At 34.7% G+C, this 20027-nt stretch overlaps 1 protein-coding gene across 1 annotated transcript in view; it reads right to left on the bottom strand.

Annotated features, from left to right (window-relative positions):
- LOC118271772 (neuropeptide CCHamide-1 receptor) overlaps nt 1-20027 on the bottom strand; it is a 202901-nt gene that overhangs the window by 146048 nt on the left and 36826 nt on the right. Inside the window, exon 2 of the mRNA XM_050693646.1 lies at nt 11309-11360. The gene's annotated coding sequence lies outside the window, so the exon portion shown is untranslated. The remainder of the gene's footprint in view (nt 1-11308; nt 11361-20027) is intronic.

Below are 20027 nucleotides of genomic sequence, written 5' to 3'. Positions count from 1 at the left end.
GAAATCATTTTCACTTGTGGTTAGATTAATGGACTAACTGCTAGTTGTTACTACGGAGTGCTTCGGTTTTCCGTCTGGTACTGACATTTTGAATTATTCTATTTTTATCGTGGTGTTTGACAACTAGTCAACTAGATTATCCTTAAAACTATATGAAACATTTTTTTTTAGAAAATACTAGTAATACTACAAAATCCGGCGAACTCCGTTTCGTCATCAATGATTTTTCCTGGTTTCCTGCTTTTCTCTTGAATTTCTTCCTAAATTTTCTCTCTGCTATAAACATCACGGAGCCCCAGACCTTTCCAGGCAAAACCGTGGAAATCGGTTCGTGCGTTCTGGAGATATAGCGTCAGGAAGGAAAACCCGACTTATTTTTATATTATAGATGTACCTTTGATATCATAAGGAGATAGCTCATATTATCAGTCCTTTATTCAACAAACGTAATCCAAGACACATCAACTATACCATTACATACTGTCTTTGCTCATTTGTGTAGACAATTAGACATGTTCCTAATTACACTAAATAATTAGAAGCAATTAATTTTGCTTAGTAATGTATTTACTAAAGCCTATATACTGTTTCAATGTAAAAGCCACACAATTTGAGCTGGGACTTTGCCAAGCTTGTCATATCACATACTGACTAACGACTAGCTATAGTTAATTTTGTAATGTCTAACTTTATTTCTAAAGATCATTACATTGCGTTTTATTTTCTATACATATTTAACGCCGGCTTCAAATTTTAACAAAGTAGCTCTCACAGTACACCTACTTTTGATAATAATTTATGTTAGAAGTATATGAGCCTATTTTCATATACCAGGAATAATTCCAGACTTCGTGCTACTACTGAGAAATTTTTGAAAAATCGAAAAATGCCAGCAATGCTTTGCTCGACCCGGGTTTTGAGAACTTGCAACTACTCGATCAACGAGGCAATCGATTCTTGAGGTAATGATGATGATAATGAGCATTTGCTCAAAATTCTCATTCACACACTTATCTACAGTTTTTTTTTAATTGTAATTATAATATAGAGTAGCTGTATAAGTAAATGAATAAACTTCGATCAGTCGATGCTGTTACCTAACAGAATGTCTAGGCAAAGTTGCGGTTTGAAAAACAATTAAAATTGTTCTTAGTACTGAAGCCATGCTTCTCGATTTTTCTTAAAGTTCAGTGATTAAAACTACACGGAAAGTTGGATTGAGTTTCTCTTCTCAAAGTTTTTCTCACTTCCAGTAATAAAAGAATCATTTGATATTTCGTTTGAAAACGATACGAGTAAAGTCTTATCGTGCTGCGTTTAAGATTTTTTATAATTCTCAGTAAAGTTTTTCATAGTCTGCTTCGTTGGTCGAGTGGTCCTTTCTTGAAGAGTATTGCTTTCGAAAATTTGTCAATAGTAGCACGTATTCTGGCATTATGTATTATATGGCAATAGGTTCACTTCCTATTACGTAGAACTTATAACAAAAATGGTGAAAAGTGGGTGTACGTTGTACAGTGGCCACCACAGTGGTACACCTCTGTCTACCTCTTAGAAAATAAGAGGAGTGACGAAATTCAATATTCTAAGGAACTTATAACAAACCTGTCGAAAATGGTCAGTCATAAAGTTGACATGGCGATGGAAAGATGTTGCATGATAATAATATGTTTAAACTTCACTTCATGCACAGAGCAACCACTAGTAATTTCAAATGTTACGAGAATCAAAAGCCTCCGGCTTTTGAAAATTTGAAGGTCATACAGATTTAGCCTTTATTTTCACAACTAATATCACCATCAACTCTATGTTTAAATATTATATTACCTCTACCTACCATTTAAAAATAACATCTGCAAAATTACGTACTTAGGTACATGTATAAACAAGAAATTAAACGTATGTCATACCCAAAAAGGATTGAAAATACGATTTGAAAACAAACTTAGACAAATACGTGCTTGTTTTGAGTGCCCAATATTTAGGGTTGTACCACAAGGACTGTAACAAAATTCAATTAGAAAATTTGAGGTATCATCCAACCCTTTTAATATTTGTGTTTAAATTTATACCGAGTTCAAAGACAACGTATTTGTGCGCTGTCGACAATGCAAATAGAATTTTACTTTTGTTTTAGTTTGTTGACTATGCTGTTTGCTTATTATTCTCCAAATATATTTTTATTTTTAACACAAATTTTTCATTATATTTGTTTAATAGTGCTAGTATCAATGCTTTAGGGACTGTTTTCAAACCCTAGCGTAGATGCCATGCCCAGTAGGTCTGATGTCTAATCCGGAGCTGCGGACTACCTAGCGGATTTACCGGGGCTCCGGCTCGAAAAGCAGGAGAAGGAACGGGGTGGTTTTTAGTCAGTAAGAGTTTGATACTCCCTCTCGCTTCGCCCAAGGCGGGAGAAGTCATTGGATGATTTTCCCCCTCAAAATCAGTTGTGAATCAGTCATCCCCTGTGTTCAGAATCAGTTCCAGACTGCCTTTGCTGTTGTTACAAATTATGAATAGCCGTTTAATCCGCTCTAAAGGCGAAAACTTGTAGGCACTACAGAAATACAAACAATCATTTATACAAACGACCAAAACACAATGGAAACAAAAGCTTACACAATTAATAATGGACCTATCTACACATCAAATTACTTTCCCATCCGAGGTAAACCAAACATTCTGTCCTTATCACTTTCCTTTAATTGAATAAGGAGGGAGAATGCTCAGTGTAACCGACACCCTTTGATAAATGCTATTAGCTCGTTCAGCCTTCTATCCAATATCTGAAATACAGCACCTTTATGAAAGGAAATTGCATCTCTTTGTGTGTCTCAAATTAGGCAATTTTGTTTGTGATGAGTGTGAATGTATTGTAAGTAGCTATTTTTGGGTCTATGGTCTATTGACAATCGTAAAGTATTTGATAATATTATATTAAGGAATACATAGTTTCTGTAATGTCGGAATTTCTTGATGAGGCACCATGACGTCAGGCCGTACATGAAAGCGATCAGTGAGAGTACGAAAACTATCCAGGTCACGATATAGCGAAATAATTTAGTTCCTGGATTAAAATTATAATCGTCATAATCATTGGGTTCTTCATTTTCATATACACTGTCATCGTAATAGTTATCATCCGTCGCAAAATGTTCACTAGAGCCAACATTGTACTCAAAAACACTATCATTGTGTAAACTCTTGTTATAAGCACTCGCAATATTTATAGTATAATTATTGTTTTTGTTCGCCATATTTTAATCGTGTTTAGACACAACTAGTCGAAGCCGCGTTTGTCTCCGTTTTAAAACTTTGATTCGGTTTTGTATGTGTGTAAACACGTTTTACTGTTAAAAAACAGCTCTAACCACCATCGATGTTGTATGACAGCCTGTTGTCATTACTTGTTAGCGGAATTATTAATAGATATACCGAAGAATTGAATGTGATCTGTTCAATTGAAAACTGTACCTGGTATTTTAGTAACTAGTATTGATCTGGGATATTTACGGAACAGTAACAGAAATAACAGGTATCGTATCGGTCATTTTAGGTCACTAAGAACTAGCCTGTTATGACAACTTTTCTGAACCAGTTTATATAGAAAACGAAAATGGTAAAAAAAAATAACACGTAGAGAATATTATTGTTGGAACAAATATATTTATAGTACTTCTAAACATGACTTAAGCTGATGTTCGCAAAAAAATACTAAGGAAGTCTCCGTTTCCTTTCTCTGTTCGTGTTCAAAGTTTAGACCAATAAGCACTACCTATTTCTATCAATGTCCACTACAAAAAATGGCCACCTAATTAAAGACTATAATTATATGAATACCTATGTATAAGGACTCGAATGAGACATTAGAAGCCAGACGACAATCGAAACAGTTTTGAGGTGTATAAACTCGTAATGAAAGTAACACACACACCCAAGGTCACGCCTTTTATCCCCGAAGGGGTAGGCAGAGGTGTACATTACGGCACGTAATGCCGCTATACAATGTACACCCACTTTTCACCACTTGTGTTATAAGTCCCATATAATAGGGGGTGAGCCTATTGCCATACACTAGACACAATTCCAGGCTCCGTGTTACCACCGAGATTTTTTTCGAAAATCCGAAAAAAGCCCATTAGTACTTTGCCCGACCCGGGAATCGAACCCGAGACCCCTTGTTCGGTAGTCGCACTTGCGACCACTCGACCAACGAGGCAGTCAGTGCTTGGCTTAAGCACTTACTTTCTCTCATTAAGGGGCGGTTCATATCTGACGTAAAATACGTCGAGCCTAGCATCGGTCGTAATGACGATGATGTTTCACTATACATTTGTCTGTACTGGCCTTACGCGACCGATGATACGCGACGCACACTCCGTCAGATATGAACCGACCCTTAATGCTCTTGTATACCATTTCCAACCATGTTAATTTTATCAGATTTTTTATTTGTTTCTTTTATTGGGACTGCGTAACCAAATGGCAAAAAACGGAACCCTTATAGATTGATCATGTCTGTCTGTCCGTCCGTCTGTATGTCACAGCCATTTATTTCCGAAACTGTTGGGCCTACATAGTTGAAACTTTATAGGTTGATGTATTGTATGTATTCTGGTAACCGCTATTCGAATTTAGAATGAAAATTGATAAATAAAAAAAACATAGGAGGGACTCCACACATGGAACTGATTAAAAAAATATTTCAGCCAACCTATCCATGATGGGTGTCTATGTAAAGGACTTTAAAAAAGACCTTAAAGTTTCTAAAACCATTTCTCGTCAAAATCAATTGTTTGAAAGATAGACGCTTCCAAAGTGGAATAAGTTAATAGAAACACTATGTATAAGGAAGTTATTTTATAACTTTTATATTATGTCATCTACTTGCTGCTACGGAACCCTTTATGGGCGAGTCCCAGTATGGAGTTTTGACTGCACGGTTGATGCGGTGGCTGGGCAACTGGCTACCGCGCAACGGGTTCGATTCCCGCACGGAGCAACTCTTTGTGTGATATCCACAAATCGTTATTTCGGGTATGGGTGTCATGTACATGTGAACTTTTATGTTTGTAAACGCACCCACCACACAGGAGAAAATCCTAATGTGGGGCAACGTTTTTTTAAAGAAAATGAAAAACAAGTCCGACTCGCACTTGGCCGGTTTTTATACCTTTACTACTATAATATGTACTAGATTATAACTATCTTTCGTGTCCACGACCGGCGCCGATTGCGATTAGTCTTTGTTCGCCATTTGCGACGGAAACTTGCTTCAAGCATTTGCAGTAAACGCTGTCTCAGACACATGCAATCTGATTCCTTAATATAATAAAAGAAATCTGTGAAGTGATCGCCTCGTCGACCAATACTATATAATAAATTTCGATGATTGAAGAATACCTACATGAATTGTATTCTTCAATTATCGAAATTTTTAATTCCAGCATGGAATTTCAACAGCCTATAAGTGGCCACTGCTGACCAAAGGCCTCTTCTCGCATAGAAAAGGTTTAAACATTAATTATTCCAGTGATTAAAAAACTTGACTTGACTGCCTCGTTGGTCGAGTGGTCGCAAGTGCGACTGCTGGACAAGGGGTCTCGGGTTCGATTCCCGGGTCGGGCAAAGTATTACTGTACGGAGTCTGAAATTGTGTCACCCCCTACATGTACATGGGACTTATAACACAAATCGTGAAAAGTGGATGTACATTGTATGGCATTACGTGTCGTAAAGAGCACCTCTGCCTATCCTTTCGGGGATAAAAGGTGTGACGATGCTTTAATAAAAAAAAATAAGCCCAAAATAAAAAAAAAAATATTTACAGGAGATTTGAGGTCGGGGAAAGGATGGGTTGGTTGTGGGCGTGAATATATGATACGACGCTTGGCAGGTACAGGATAGGTCTCACTTCTTTTTTAAATGAACTCAACAACCAAGATATATCGAAATATTTAATTCGGTTCTCATTTACCATTTATTCTTTTGATGGAGCTTAGTGCACAAAACAATTTAAAAAGAAACCTGTTTCTTGATATTTTACGTACATTTTTCCTTATCAACATTCCTACCTTATAAAACCGGTAGTTGAGTCAACATTTGATTTATAAAATACAAGTTTTGAGTTGAAGGAAATAAACAATTTTGGATACACGTTGAAAATGCAACAGCCAAACAGGTAAAAACTTAATTAAGTCATCAGAGGCCTTAGTACAAGTTTATTTACGTTAAACAAGTTCGAAACAAGACCGCGTTCGGTGCCGTGATTGGCCGGCTGCAATGCACCAACCAATCTGAGCGCCAAACGCGCTAACGTTTAACGTAAAGCAAACTCGTTCTAAGGCCCGAGTAAATATACCAATATAATAGTATAACTTAACACAATTGTATATACACATGTTGTCAGTGTAGGTACATTGTATCTTACACATTCACAGTTATTGGGTCACCATCATTATACGGCCCGACAAACGCACGCTTTCGTCAATTGAAGATTGTAGGTTGCATGCTTCCGTCAAATGAATAAGCCTTAGTCTGCCTTCGCCACTCAAGTTGATCCATCAAGACCTCGTTTATCAAGAGATTGTCTGTATGACTCACAAGTACTGAACCTTCGTGGTCGTCGTCGTCAGGAAAAGTAATATTTATTCCATATTAAAATATAAAATTTTACTTTACTTCAATATTCACCACTTTATTTTTCGACAAATATTTTTTCATAAACTCCTTCCAAAGGTTTCTATTGCGTTTAACAGACATGAAATAAATAGCAATAGCTAGTGTATTTATGAATTCACCACAAACACCTATATGGAACACTACATAGGAATTAATTTTAAACACGTCTTGTATACAGTAAATTACAATGAAATCGTTTAAAACAAATATCAAAGTTGACACATAAAAACTACGCCATTTGTTATTATGTGTTACAGCGTCTTTACTACGAAACAAAGAATATAACACTAGTATATAAATTACAAAACTAATAAAAATTGGAATTAATAGAATTGACATAATTATTTGTGATGTGATTAGAGCTCCCAAAGATTCTATAGTTAAGGACACTAGAATAAATACAAATACTATCAATGCAGGCATACCCCATGCAAAGATGCTGCTCTTTAGGAATCTCCTACTAATATCAATATGGAAGACTTTAACGAAATCCACATAAAATATGTAACTAAGAACAAGCAGCCAATGGTTAAAACAAAGTGCAAAATACAATAATATTAAGATCAATGTTTGACAAACAATCATAGATTCACACAATATATCGGGTAATAAATACACTGATATTCGTAAAATATTTGATAATATTAGATTAAGGAATATATAGTTTCTGTAATGTCGGAATTTTTTGATGAGGCACCATGACGTCAGGCCGTACATGAAAGCGATCAGTGTGAGTACGAAAAGTATCCAGGTCACGATATGATGAAATAATTCAGTTCCTGGATTTAAATTAAAATTGTTATAATCACTGGGTTCTCCATTTTCATATACACTGTCATCCGTCGCAATATATTCACTAGAGCCAACATTGTACTCAAAAACACTATCATTGTGTAAACTCTTGTTATAAGCACTCGCAATATTTATAGTATAATTATTGTTTTTGTTCGCCATATTTTAATCGTGTTGAGACACAACTAGTCGAAGCCGCGTTTGTCTCCGTTTTAAAACTTCGGTTTTGTGTGTGAGTAAACACGTTTTACTGTTAAAAAACAGCTCTAACCACAATCGTAGTTGTATGACAGCCTGTTGTCATTACTTGTTAGCGGAATTATTAATAGATATACCGAAGAATTGAATGTGATCTGTTCAATTGAAAACTGTACCTGGTATTTTAGTAACTAGTATTGATCTGGGATATTTACGGAACAGTAACAGAAATAACAGGTATCGTATCGGTCATTTTAGGTCACTAAGAACTAGCCTGTTATGACAACTTTTCTGAACCAGTTTATATAGAAAACGAAAATGGTAAAAAAATAATACGTAGAGAATATTGTTGGAACAAATATATTTATAGTACTTCTAAACATGATTTAAGCTGATGTTCGCAAGAAAATACTAAGGAAGTCTCCGTTTCTTTTCTCTGTTCGTGTTCAAAGCTTAGGCCAATAAGCACTACCTATTCCTATCACTGACCACTACAAAAAATAGCCACTCAATTAAAGACTATAATTATATGAATACCTATGTATAAGGACTCGAATGAGACATTAGAAGCCAGACGACAATCGAAACAGTTTTGAGGTGTATAAACTCGTAAAGAAAGTAACACACCCACACAACGTCACGCCTTTTATCCCCGAAGGGGTGGGGGGATGTGCACATTATGGCACGTAATGCCGCTATACAATGTACACCCACTTTTCGCCATTTATGTTATAAGTCCCAAGTAAAAGAGGGTGAGCCTACTGCCATATACTGGACACAATTCCAGACTCCGTGCTACTACTGAGAAATTTTAGAGACCTCTTGTCTGATAGTCGCACTTGCGACCACTCGACCACCGAGGCAGTAAAAATATAAGTCTAAATGGATAAATAGAAATTGTTGAATGTTCGTATATTATGTGAATAGAAGTGTGCCAATTGTCATTCCAATAACGTAGTGTGAAGAAGCGGAAAAAATTGAATGGATCGACCTTAGGTAGTATGAAATAAGCTGGAATATAATACACATTATATTTGTTTTATGCATTTATTTTATTGTTTCTTATGTCTATAGGCTTATGGTTGATTTTTCAACTTCAGTGATGTTCAACATTGCTGAATATACATATATAAGTATAAGCCTTGTGGTGTGTACAACATTTTGTTACCATCTGTTTTTGATGAGGGTGGAGAATCAGCCAATACCTTCTCTCGCCTTGGACGAGACGAGACGAAGTGGCAGACTCTTATTGGCTTAAACCACCCCGTTCCTACTCCTGCTTTTCGAGCCGATGCCCCGGTAAAACTGTTAGGTTGTCCGCAGCACTGGATGTCTATGTGCTTAAGGTTGACAAGTCTTGTGGTGACGTTGTCTAAAATACAATTTGTTACCCTCTGTACTGTTTCTTTTGTGACAATAAATATTTTTCTTAACTCTAAATTCAGCTCGAAATCTAGACTTGTGTCCAATATCTGATAATAGACTCAAGCTATTTAGTAAAGGTTACCTTTATTACTTAATGGCCTACAAACAACTACATTAAAATGGCCCTTCTTCTAAAAACACTTCTAAAAATAACCTTTATATAATTTTATTAAAAATATCTATGAAAAGACAATCAATTACGAACAAGGACAAAACTTACAAGGACATCTAAATCGGGATCCAATATTTTTTATCAATGCTTGTAGGTACTTAGCTCGTAGGCTTATATAAGGTATGTTTTATACAAAAAATAAACAATCTTAGATAAAATTACGTTTAAAATACGGACTTCAACACACGTGTTTAAGTATTTTTTTTATGTCGGGTAACATAATTATGTATGTAGCTAAAATCTCTCATCAAAATCGGTTTAGCCAAACGCGAGATAATCAAACACAAACATTCACACATACTTACAGGTCAAACTGAGAACCTATTTTTTGATGCCGGTTAAAAATATCCAAATTTAGCTAGAGATAGAAAACTGCATCAAAATTCGTTCAGCTAAACGCGAGATAATCGCGCACAAACATACATACAGCTCAAAATGAGTACATATTTCTTTGAAGTCAGTAAAAAATGTTCAAAAGCTAGATATTATTTTTTCATGCTTAAGTAATAAAATGCTAAGTCAGCAACTTGAAATATGTTTTCCACGAAAAAAATATTGTTTTGTCAAGTCCCTGGCGACTAACACTAACGATATTTCTTTATAAAATATTGCTAAATCATAGGTTTCATTCAGTATTGCCAATAATAGAATTTGATGTAATACAATAGATATTATTTTTTAGATTATTACGAGTATATTGTGTAGTTGTAAAAATAGGTTTATATACTTAGCTACTTAGGTATATGCGACGGTACTTATTTTAGTCGTGTTACTAAAATATCTTAACAGTATTGGTACATGAATCAGACATTATTTATTTTTATGTTTCTCCTATTTTCAAGTTGACTTAGCACATAAATAGATTGTTACATTGACAAAAATTGTTTGTAAGTGTGATTTAACAAAATGTGAGTGTTATTTATTCATTGTTTAGTTTTTTGCTTAATTTGAATTAACGCAATAATCTAAAACTTTAATTTGACTGCACGATTAATGCGGTGCCTGGGCAGCTGGCTGCCACGCAACTTGTACCGCGTTCGATACCGCACGGCGCAATTCCTTGTGTGATCCAGAAATTGTTGTTTCGTGTTTTCTGTCTCGGAGCCTCTAGCATGGCTTGAAACTAGTCGAGTAATCGTCAAATATTTACGTGAGTAAACCGTAAGACATAGTAATTAAAGTTCATTATCCTTAATTGAAACATCTACTCGTGGATTTGTATCACTTTCACAAACATAACGTTCTCACCTAATTGACTTCACGCAATAACTCATATTAATTGCTTCGATATATGTATATAGTAGATGCTTATAAGGTCCAGTATATCGTGATCGCACACAACGTACATTTCATATACATTGAGAGGTCAGATTTTACTGGTAACATTAGCCAGATAATCAGTATAAGATGAACGCTCGTTTGTATGTGTTTTATATGGGCTGAAAGGCTATTTTATACTGGATGTGTAAATATCGTATACGCATGTGAAAATTTGATGAATTCTTAATTATTTAATTATGTTGTTCTCGAGCCTTATTGTATGTAATGTATGTTGTAATTTTCACGCTTGACAGGTATTGTTACGTAACGTAGAATAGTATTATATCTTCTTTAGTATCTTTCGAGACTACGTCAAGCTGACATAGTCTCTTTGTCTTATATTCTTACGGCTGAAATTACTGATCTCTGTCTAATTTTTGACATTAGTTTAGGTGGAGTTTTTGAAGAAATTTACGTATATCGATTTAGAAAAATTGTATTAAGATCATAAGATAATACATAATAAAGATAGATACATATAATTTTAATGCTTAAATATTCAGGTCCCTTAGAGAAATGGCATAAATACTTGACGAACGAGTGAATAGAAAATGTGTAAAATTGATACTGACATTTGACACATTTTTTTTTAATCCATACATAATTTGTCACTAGTTTGACCAACATTTAAATACAATTTGTCTATGAGTAAGTTTAGCCAACGTTCCGTCAAATAACTTGTTAATAAAAGAAAAAAAAAGACACACGACAACTTACTTATTTCAGCCAATCAGAATGATTTATTATAATAAATCCACCGTTGTATTACCTGCAACAAAACAGTTCTGTCAATTTCATTCATTTGTAGTTAGAAAACATACCGGTCGAATTGAGAACCTGCTCCTTTTTGATGAACACGACGCATAGTGTGCTAATAAGATAAACATGATTTTTAGTAAATAAAACAATATTTGCAACGTTTTTAAACCATCTTGGTACTCGTACATAGTTCTTGTGTAATGTCAAGTTTCGTTTAATTCGCCAAGAGATAAGAAGTATACTATCTCCCAAGTTAGCTCATACTCTGTCACAAATTTGTGAGTATTACTCTTTCACGCAAAAACTACTGAAGGAATCGGAATAAAATTTGCAAAGGAATAGATTATGGTCTGGAATAACACATTGGGTACTTTTTATCCCACGGAAATGCGGACGAAGCCGCTGGCAGAAGCTAGTATTAAATTAACACAAGAATCACAATAGTTTTTTTTTTGAGCGGGGAAAATCATCCAATGACTTCTCCCGCCTTGGACGAGGCGAAAGGGAGTGTCAGACTCTTACTGACTAAAAACCACCCCGTTCCTACTCCTGCTTTTCGAGCCGGAGCCCCGGTAAACCCGCTAGGTAGTCCGCAGTTCAATCACAATAGTTAGCAGTTCAATAGTAGTTAAATTAAAGTTCCAGTTCTATTTGAATCTAAAATCGAATAACGAATTTAAGCTGACCTTGTACCCTGTAGCTACAAAGTGCAATAGAACGATCTCGAATATTATTATCTAGGTACGTCCGTCCACCTTCGGACGTTTTCGGTATTCGAATAATCGGATTCGCTGACTCGATTCCAGCGTCCCGATTTCTCCGACGTTTGATCAGGCGTCCGTTTGATCTTTAATTTCTCTGGATTTCGGATTCATCCATGTAGCACACGTAGAAATTGACATGCTCTCACTTTTAACTGACTAACTAACTAACGTGATTGAGTCGAAGTCAAAGCATATGTACATACATTTCACTTGGATTAAAAAATGTATAAGTACTTGTTATTTACTTTCATATCGCAACCGACGATTGAATTTATTAGCTGTTTTTAGTTAGAGTTTAAATTATGTATGTGCTAGTCTTTAAGGTATATAATTATCTATGGGTTGCCTGATAATAAAGGTAGATATAGCATTATTTACTTGCAGCTTGTTACGAATACGAAGTTATAATTTTAGTCGGTAGATTTTATGGAGTTCAGAGTTTATAGATTTTACGAATTACGAACGAGCTTCTAGCTTGTCGGACAGACTTCTATTTATCACTCTATGTATTGAAATTTCAAAAGTACCTATTTATGGTTTAATCGGAATAAATACTTTGACTTTATCGGAATCGGAATAAATACTTGGCGCTATGAATTTTACACATTTAAAGTTCCTATGAATGCTTAAGCTGAATTCCGTACCTAAAATCTATGTTCACACGTTAATTGAACAATGCATAGACCTACTAAATTAATTCTAGGTCAACAAACACTATGTCATAACGACAGAAAGAATAACACTATGGCTATTTTCAGATTTAGTGCTCTTTGCTAAATATGTATAGCTTTCCAATTGTATAGATAAGATTACATAAAGCCACTTCATTGATTAATATATGGAGTGTTATGTTAATACCTGTCAATATAGACAAAACTCGCTATAAGCTATGACTTTGTATGCCTGCAAATATTGTTTGTTTTTTCTGGGGTATGGAGAAATTACAAAAGTCTTTTCCTTGCACTACCTAAGATATCTTTTTATTGAGAGGAGAAAATTATTCAATAACTTCACCCGCCTAGGGTGAGGCGAGAGCGAGTATCAGACTCTGAGTGACTAAAAACAACCACGTTCCTATTCCTGCCTTCGGCTTCCTCGAGCCGCAGCCCCGGTAATCCACTAGGTAGTCCGCAGCTCCGGATGAGACCTAAGACAATTAGGTGTCCTTTCTCAGTCACTCACTCTGCATTACTTTTCACATTGTTTTAGAGGTACATGTATAAGAATCGTAGCAATTGGCGTATCATATTTTTTGTCTACTAAGTTTATTTATGTATGTATGTATATATGTATGTACTTTTTAGATTGCAGCTTGCTGACGCTATCGAAACAAAAATCATAACAAGAAAAACCCTATGTTGCGACAAACAAACACGCTTTCACATTTACAAGAAATTTAATATAGTTTCAGTACTTGTACCCATGTTTATGAATAGTTTTTACGTCATGTCCAGCCACTAATGCATTAAGTGGTTTAATGTGAATCAAGTAGCCACTTACGATACACGGTCGTGTTTCATTCAAAAACATTTTCAGTAGATTTCGGTATTAATAAAATAACGGAAATATTACATCCAATACAATTTCGAACTAAAACTATATAACCGCACCATGTGCATGGCTAAAACACTCGCTTCTCTTCGAAACCTAGGAACGAAACGGCAAGTACTTGCCAATTTGAATTTTTCAAAGTTATATAAACGTTATAAAATTATTTAGATATCTCTGACAAACGGGAAAGGATATCGTCGTGAGGAAACCTGGGCTTAAAATGTCTAATTATGAGTTTTAAATTTCCAACCCGCATTGAGCACGCGTGATAAGTAATGCTCAAACCTTTGGTTAGAATTTAGGTAAAGATTATTTTAGGTCTTGAACTTACAGCATTTTACCAAGCAGGGAATTGAGTTAGCGATATTTTTATCTCTCTTTCTTATCTCTCTAATAACCTTCTAACTCGTATTAAGGTAAATAATAAAGACACCCAATGTGTAATTAATCCATTTTTCTATAACAATTAAAAACAATAAGACAATTTGTTAATTAATTTATAATTATATCGTATAATTATAAATTAATTAACAAATCTAAAGCAGTAATTTTTAATAGCATTTGTTAATTTCATTTGATGTCAGCTCGTAAAACAAAATGGTTGCCTAAAAGATTGGGTGACCATTCCGTGTTTATTTCTTGCAATTAAATATTTGGGGCGATGGTATTCGAATTCGTGACAGGAAAATAAATGTGAACTGACAATTTTAGACATCAATGAACAAGGTTTTTGTAAGTACATACTTATTTACTTTTTGGTTTTTAATATCGTAGCAATTTGACTGTAAAGCTATTGGTGTTCATGTCGAAAGTACTTATCTAAAAATTGTATTTGCTTATCTGTGAATAACTATTGAATAATTACTCCAAGTAATTTAGATTTTTGATCTTAAATTAAGTTAGGTACACTACGTTAACATTGTCCAAACATTTTCAGCTGTAGGTAATATTTAGAACTAATTGTTTCAAAATGTCTGGATAGCCGCTATGTAGGTATCTTACTTTGAATTAAGAACGTAATTTGAATGCACTATCTGTCACATAAGTTTATCGGGCAATTAAACTTAAGGTGGAAACAGGCGCCTTAATAATTCCTTGCGTCTTAATTTCCTTATGTAGTTACTATGCCTTATATATTTACTTATTTTGCAATAAATAGTGTGATATTACAAACCCGTGTCACGATACTCAGTAGTAATGACCTGCTGTGGTCGACGCGCGAACGCTTTTATCAGGGTATTGGGGATAAGGTAAATTTGGTCGGCTATGGTTTTTACCCTTTTAAATTCCATTAACATACATACATAACCTCACACCTGTCTCTCATGGGGAGAGGGCAGAGACTATGGAACGTCAATTGCTACGAATCTTACATACCTCTTTTGCTTCATAAATTTTCAGGCACGCTCATTGGTTAGAGGTACCATTAACATAATATAGTAATATTTTTGTTTATGAATTATTTAAAGATAAGGGTGCTTACCCGCCAGAGATGTGCTATGCTACGTTGATGTGGATGCGTTTGGCTTCCACCAATCATATTCCTTGGTACACATAGCTTAACGCTGGTGGAAACGGGCTCAGCTAAGCTGTTTTTTTATATGGAAAGATGCGTGCTACTATTACTCAAGCCAGCTCATACCCAATCTGTATACCAAATTTAATCAAAATCCGTTCAGTAGTTGCAGCGTGATTGTTGGACAAATATCTAAACATCCAAGCAAATAAACTTTCACATTTATAATATTAGTATGATTCCAATAACATTTATAAATATTTTACAGACATTAAATTCAAATCAATCAAATATTTTTCAACTGTTCACTTAAAAAAGCAACTCATCTCTAACATTTGAAGTTTAAAAACCAAATAAAACTTGTAAGTACCTATCGAGAAACCCTTTCAATAAGTATGGCAATATAAAACTACTATAATCAATCTTCATCAAACCATATTGTAGGTGCGTAATCTTCTGAATGACATGCAAACTTTTTAGTTATAAAATATATATTTAATAATATTTTAAAATCAACGAATTCATATTTTTGAAGTGTCATTTCATTACACTTTAAACTAATAATTATTTGGTACCTAATACAACACCATTTGCAAGTGTGGGAGAGCTATGCTTCGGTACGAATGGGCTTGCTCGATCGGAGTGATACCACAGCAGTAAAACACGCTTACTGGTGTTTCGGATGTCCATGGGCGCCGATTGTCTCGCTTACCATGCCGGTAAAAAGAACATTGTGCATTGTATTCTTTAAAGACACATTAAAAATATGTTTACATGTTAAGTTATGGGTCTCATATATGCTAATAATTATAGAGGTAGACCAAATAGTATGCTATTTGGTCCAGTATCCAGTATGCTGGATATAACTCAAATATTTGTAATTAAAACCCTCAATATAGTGCGACAAGGTAAGGCACCTTGGCGAACCCTTAGCCAATAAAAATTGAATAAAAAAAAACGTACCTAAGTACTTATAACATTTTTATATAATTGAGTTCAATTTTTAAAGCGCAACTTTTATTCCACTTCAACCTAATTAATATCACGCAAATTAATAACTAGAAAATCTTAAGAAAAGCAAAGTTGAACGAGATTTAATAAACATCATAAAATGTGGTTTAAAAAACTTCGCTTTCGCGAACCATACAACGTTTGCGTAAATATTAAAAGTTAAAACTAATGGTTAAGTTGAAAGGAAAATGTTTTTGAAAAATATACATATATTGACTGCACAGTTGGTGCGGTGGCTGGGAAAACGACTGCCGCGCAATCAGTAAGCAATTTAGTAATCAAATCAAATCACTTTAATGCATCCATAGTGTACAATGTGGTCTACAATTTTAATACAGTAATATGTTCCAACTATCGTAATCGAAGGGTTGGCCTGGTGATCTGTGATCTAAATCACAATCACTCAAGTTTATTGTATATTTTTTGTCGTATATAGTAAACTGATGATGAGAGTAATAATTGAATATTAAATATTACAATCTTTATTTTCTTTACTGCATACCTACCAAAGAACTTATCTGACTGTACATTTCGGCACACAGATACTTAGCTCTCATATTACACACATACACACACACATAACTACCTACATACGCACTTCAATAGTAATTCCTCAGTCTTTGAACATGCTCGACTCAAGTGCTTCTCAGTTTTCAAATGGCACTTACATGAATTGTTTCACCGAAACTCAGTGAACTAGTAAATCTCGTTTGTAATAGTACTAAGGAAGTGTATTAGCGTGAAATTCCTTATTCAATGTCTTGTAGACATTGACAAATAATGCGAAATTATGGGAATACTATCTATTGCCGGAAGGTATAGATAGAGATGATAGATGAACAGACGTGTGATCAGAATGTAAATGTAGATGCTTTTTTTTTTGAAGGGGACTTTTACCCAATATATTCTCTCGCCTTGGGTGAAGCGACGAGTGTCAGACTTTTACTGACTTGAAAGAACTCCGTTCCTACTCCTGATTTTTGAGCCAGAGCTCCGGTAACCCCCTAAGCAGTACACAGCTCCGGGGTGTATGTATATGCTTTTATTTAAGAGGGGAAAATCATTCAAAGACTTCAGAGCCTTGGGCGAGGCGAGAGGGGGTGTCAGACTCTGGCTAAAAACCACCCAGTTTCTACTCCTAATATTCGAGCCGGAGCTCCAGTACCCCACTAGACAGTCTGCAGCTCTGGAGTGTATGTAGATGCTAAATTGCACTTCCTTACAAATTCTGTTGTTTTAAGTATCAAAGGGTCAAGCTGTGAGTTTGTTATAGGTAAGCATATAAACTAATAGAAGAATGAAAACGTATCTAAAAGATGATTTTACTTCGGTTTTCGAAGATATTTTAAGAGACATGTGTGATCCTCGTAAAGCTGTTAAAGATACAGGAAAAAATATGATTCCTGAATAATGTTTATCGTTTCAAATAACTGCGTACATAAAAATGTAACCTTCCGTAAACAAATCACAGGAAATTGTATTTTAATATAATGTTACACAAGTACCATATCAGGATAAACTCAAAGAAAATTATGAACAAAGAACTTTGATTTACCAGGAAACTAATCAAAGCTATTGAATAAATGGCAATCGAGTAAGTAATATTACACAGTACTCAATTGAACTTCAGAAACAAAATGTTTACTAGTAAATCAAAGAGAAAAACTCGCTACTCATAACAACATCGTTCACCCTTTTTCATCAGCAGACGAGCTACTATTTGTTGTGAGCAACAGCAACTAATTATGGTGACTAATAAAAATAATCCGGCACTTTTGTACACATGGAATTGTGCACTCTGAAATATTTTATTTTCACTTTTATACAGACTAACTGGTGATATACTTTCAATATTTGTTGACGCGATAGTATGCCAACATATATTATGAAATAAAATATCATAAAAATGAAATATTAAATAACTTCTTATTAAACTTCGTACACAGTACACCTAGAGTCCAGTATTTATTTATTTAACTGCGGAATACTTGGACACCGCGCGGACGCAAGGGTCGCGCAGCGCACTATCAACACAGAATACATAGGTACCAACACTGTACAGCTGTTGCCTACCTACATCGAGACCTTCAAATTTCACTTATTTTTAGAGACATTTCGATATTAAATTAAGCACCTATTTTTTATACCAAGTTAACGAGAATCGAGTACCGAGTAACTCTCCATAAGTACTCTCCATAAGTATTGAACGTATCTCACCAGTCATACGGTATAGACTTGCAAAAATGTTTTGTGGATTATACTATGAAAGTCAAGTGCGGGAATCTAAGGGCGGCCGTACACGGACGGCTTCAAGCAGTTATAACCGACTGCTTGAAGCCGCGACGGCACGATGAACTATAGCCATTCATTCGCTGCCGTACACACGACTGCTCGAGCAGTCGCGAACACTTCAAGCCGTCAACAGCTTCAAGCAGTCGACGCCGACCGCTCGAGCAGTCCGTGTACGGCCGCTCTAACACGCGACGCGTAGCAGTCGATCACTTAAGTTGCACCAATGGCGCAGTTGTAACAAATAGTGTTTAGATTTCCACATTTCGAGATTAGACATGTCATTACCTTTATTTATACATGATACTGTGGACTTATTCTTTGATCTAATTTTAATTTGAGTACGCACGTCACAATCATCTGACTGATTGTAACCATTATAGGGTAAACTACCCAATTATCAGCACTTTAAGAGTTAGTCCTAATTTAAGGCAATTTATTATTGAGAAAAATAGTTCTTTACCCGTTAAGGTAAATTTTATAGTTATAATATTTAATAAGGAAGGCGATACTAATAGAAAAACATGTTTGCCCTCTATCCAAGATTATTTAGACAAGTAAAAATAAAAAATGGGTCTGTCACCATTTACTGGCACCATCTCCACCAATTACTAGCATAGAGCAACCCAATTATCAGCACCTCAATATCACTGTTAGGAATTGCATTAAAAAAAATTAGTTACATTATTAAAACCTGTTTTAATTTATTTTTTACATAGTTAGTAAGTAGGTAACAAAATAATTACTTATAAACTAATAATACTTTTATCTCTATAAGTCGAGCAAAAAAACGCGTCTCGGCCGTACCATCCTTTTCTCGAAGCCATTCAGGCCAATTTCGACCGCCTATAACTTCATTGTGGATAAAACAAGAAGCCTGAATTTTCAAATACTAAGCAGGCATTATACAAACATGGTATATTTGAATTTTCATTAAATTTTAACCATTACTTTAAGAATTATAACATGTTAAAGTTTCGAAATTTTGTCACTGACTGACAGATCATCAAAAGTATAAAGCACTTTTAACAGACATAGAAGCTTAAAATTTTTGCATAAAATTAGTATTTAGTACCTAAATCAGGGGAAAAATCAAATACTTTGTAAATTCAGTCCAGTTTTTTAGATACATCAACTGCATCAATAACTTTGTAATCCTATAAAAATGTATGGGGTTACAAAGTTATTGATACAGTTACAATTTCATCACACCAATAACTTTGTAAACCCATATAAATGTATGAGATTACAAAGTTATTGATGCAGTTACATTTTATTGTTTAATGGAATAATTGAATCTACAAAAAGAAGTGAGATACCATCAAAAACATTCTGTAAAAAAATCCAAGTCTCGCACCTCATCAGTTTATGTACCGTAAAAAAATGTGAGATCCATGTAATACCAAGTCGGTTATTTTATTTAGTCCCTACTTAAGAGACCTTCTGTCTTAAGTTATAATGTAAATTGTTATCATATCAATATTACATTAATTTTACGTTTTAAATAAAATAGATTGACTTGGCCATCGCATGAAAACACAAGTAT

The sequence above is a fragment of the Spodoptera frugiperda genome, chromosome 5 (genome assembly GCF_023101765.2).
Source record: "Spodoptera frugiperda isolate SF20-4 chromosome 5, AGI-APGP_CSIRO_Sfru_2.0, whole genome shotgun sequence".
NCBI classification, from domain to species: domain Eukaryota; kingdom Metazoa; phylum Arthropoda; class Insecta; order Lepidoptera; family Noctuidae; genus Spodoptera; species Spodoptera frugiperda.
Note: the sequence above shows the minus strand (reverse complement) of the source record. Positions and strands in the feature narration are given on the sequence as shown.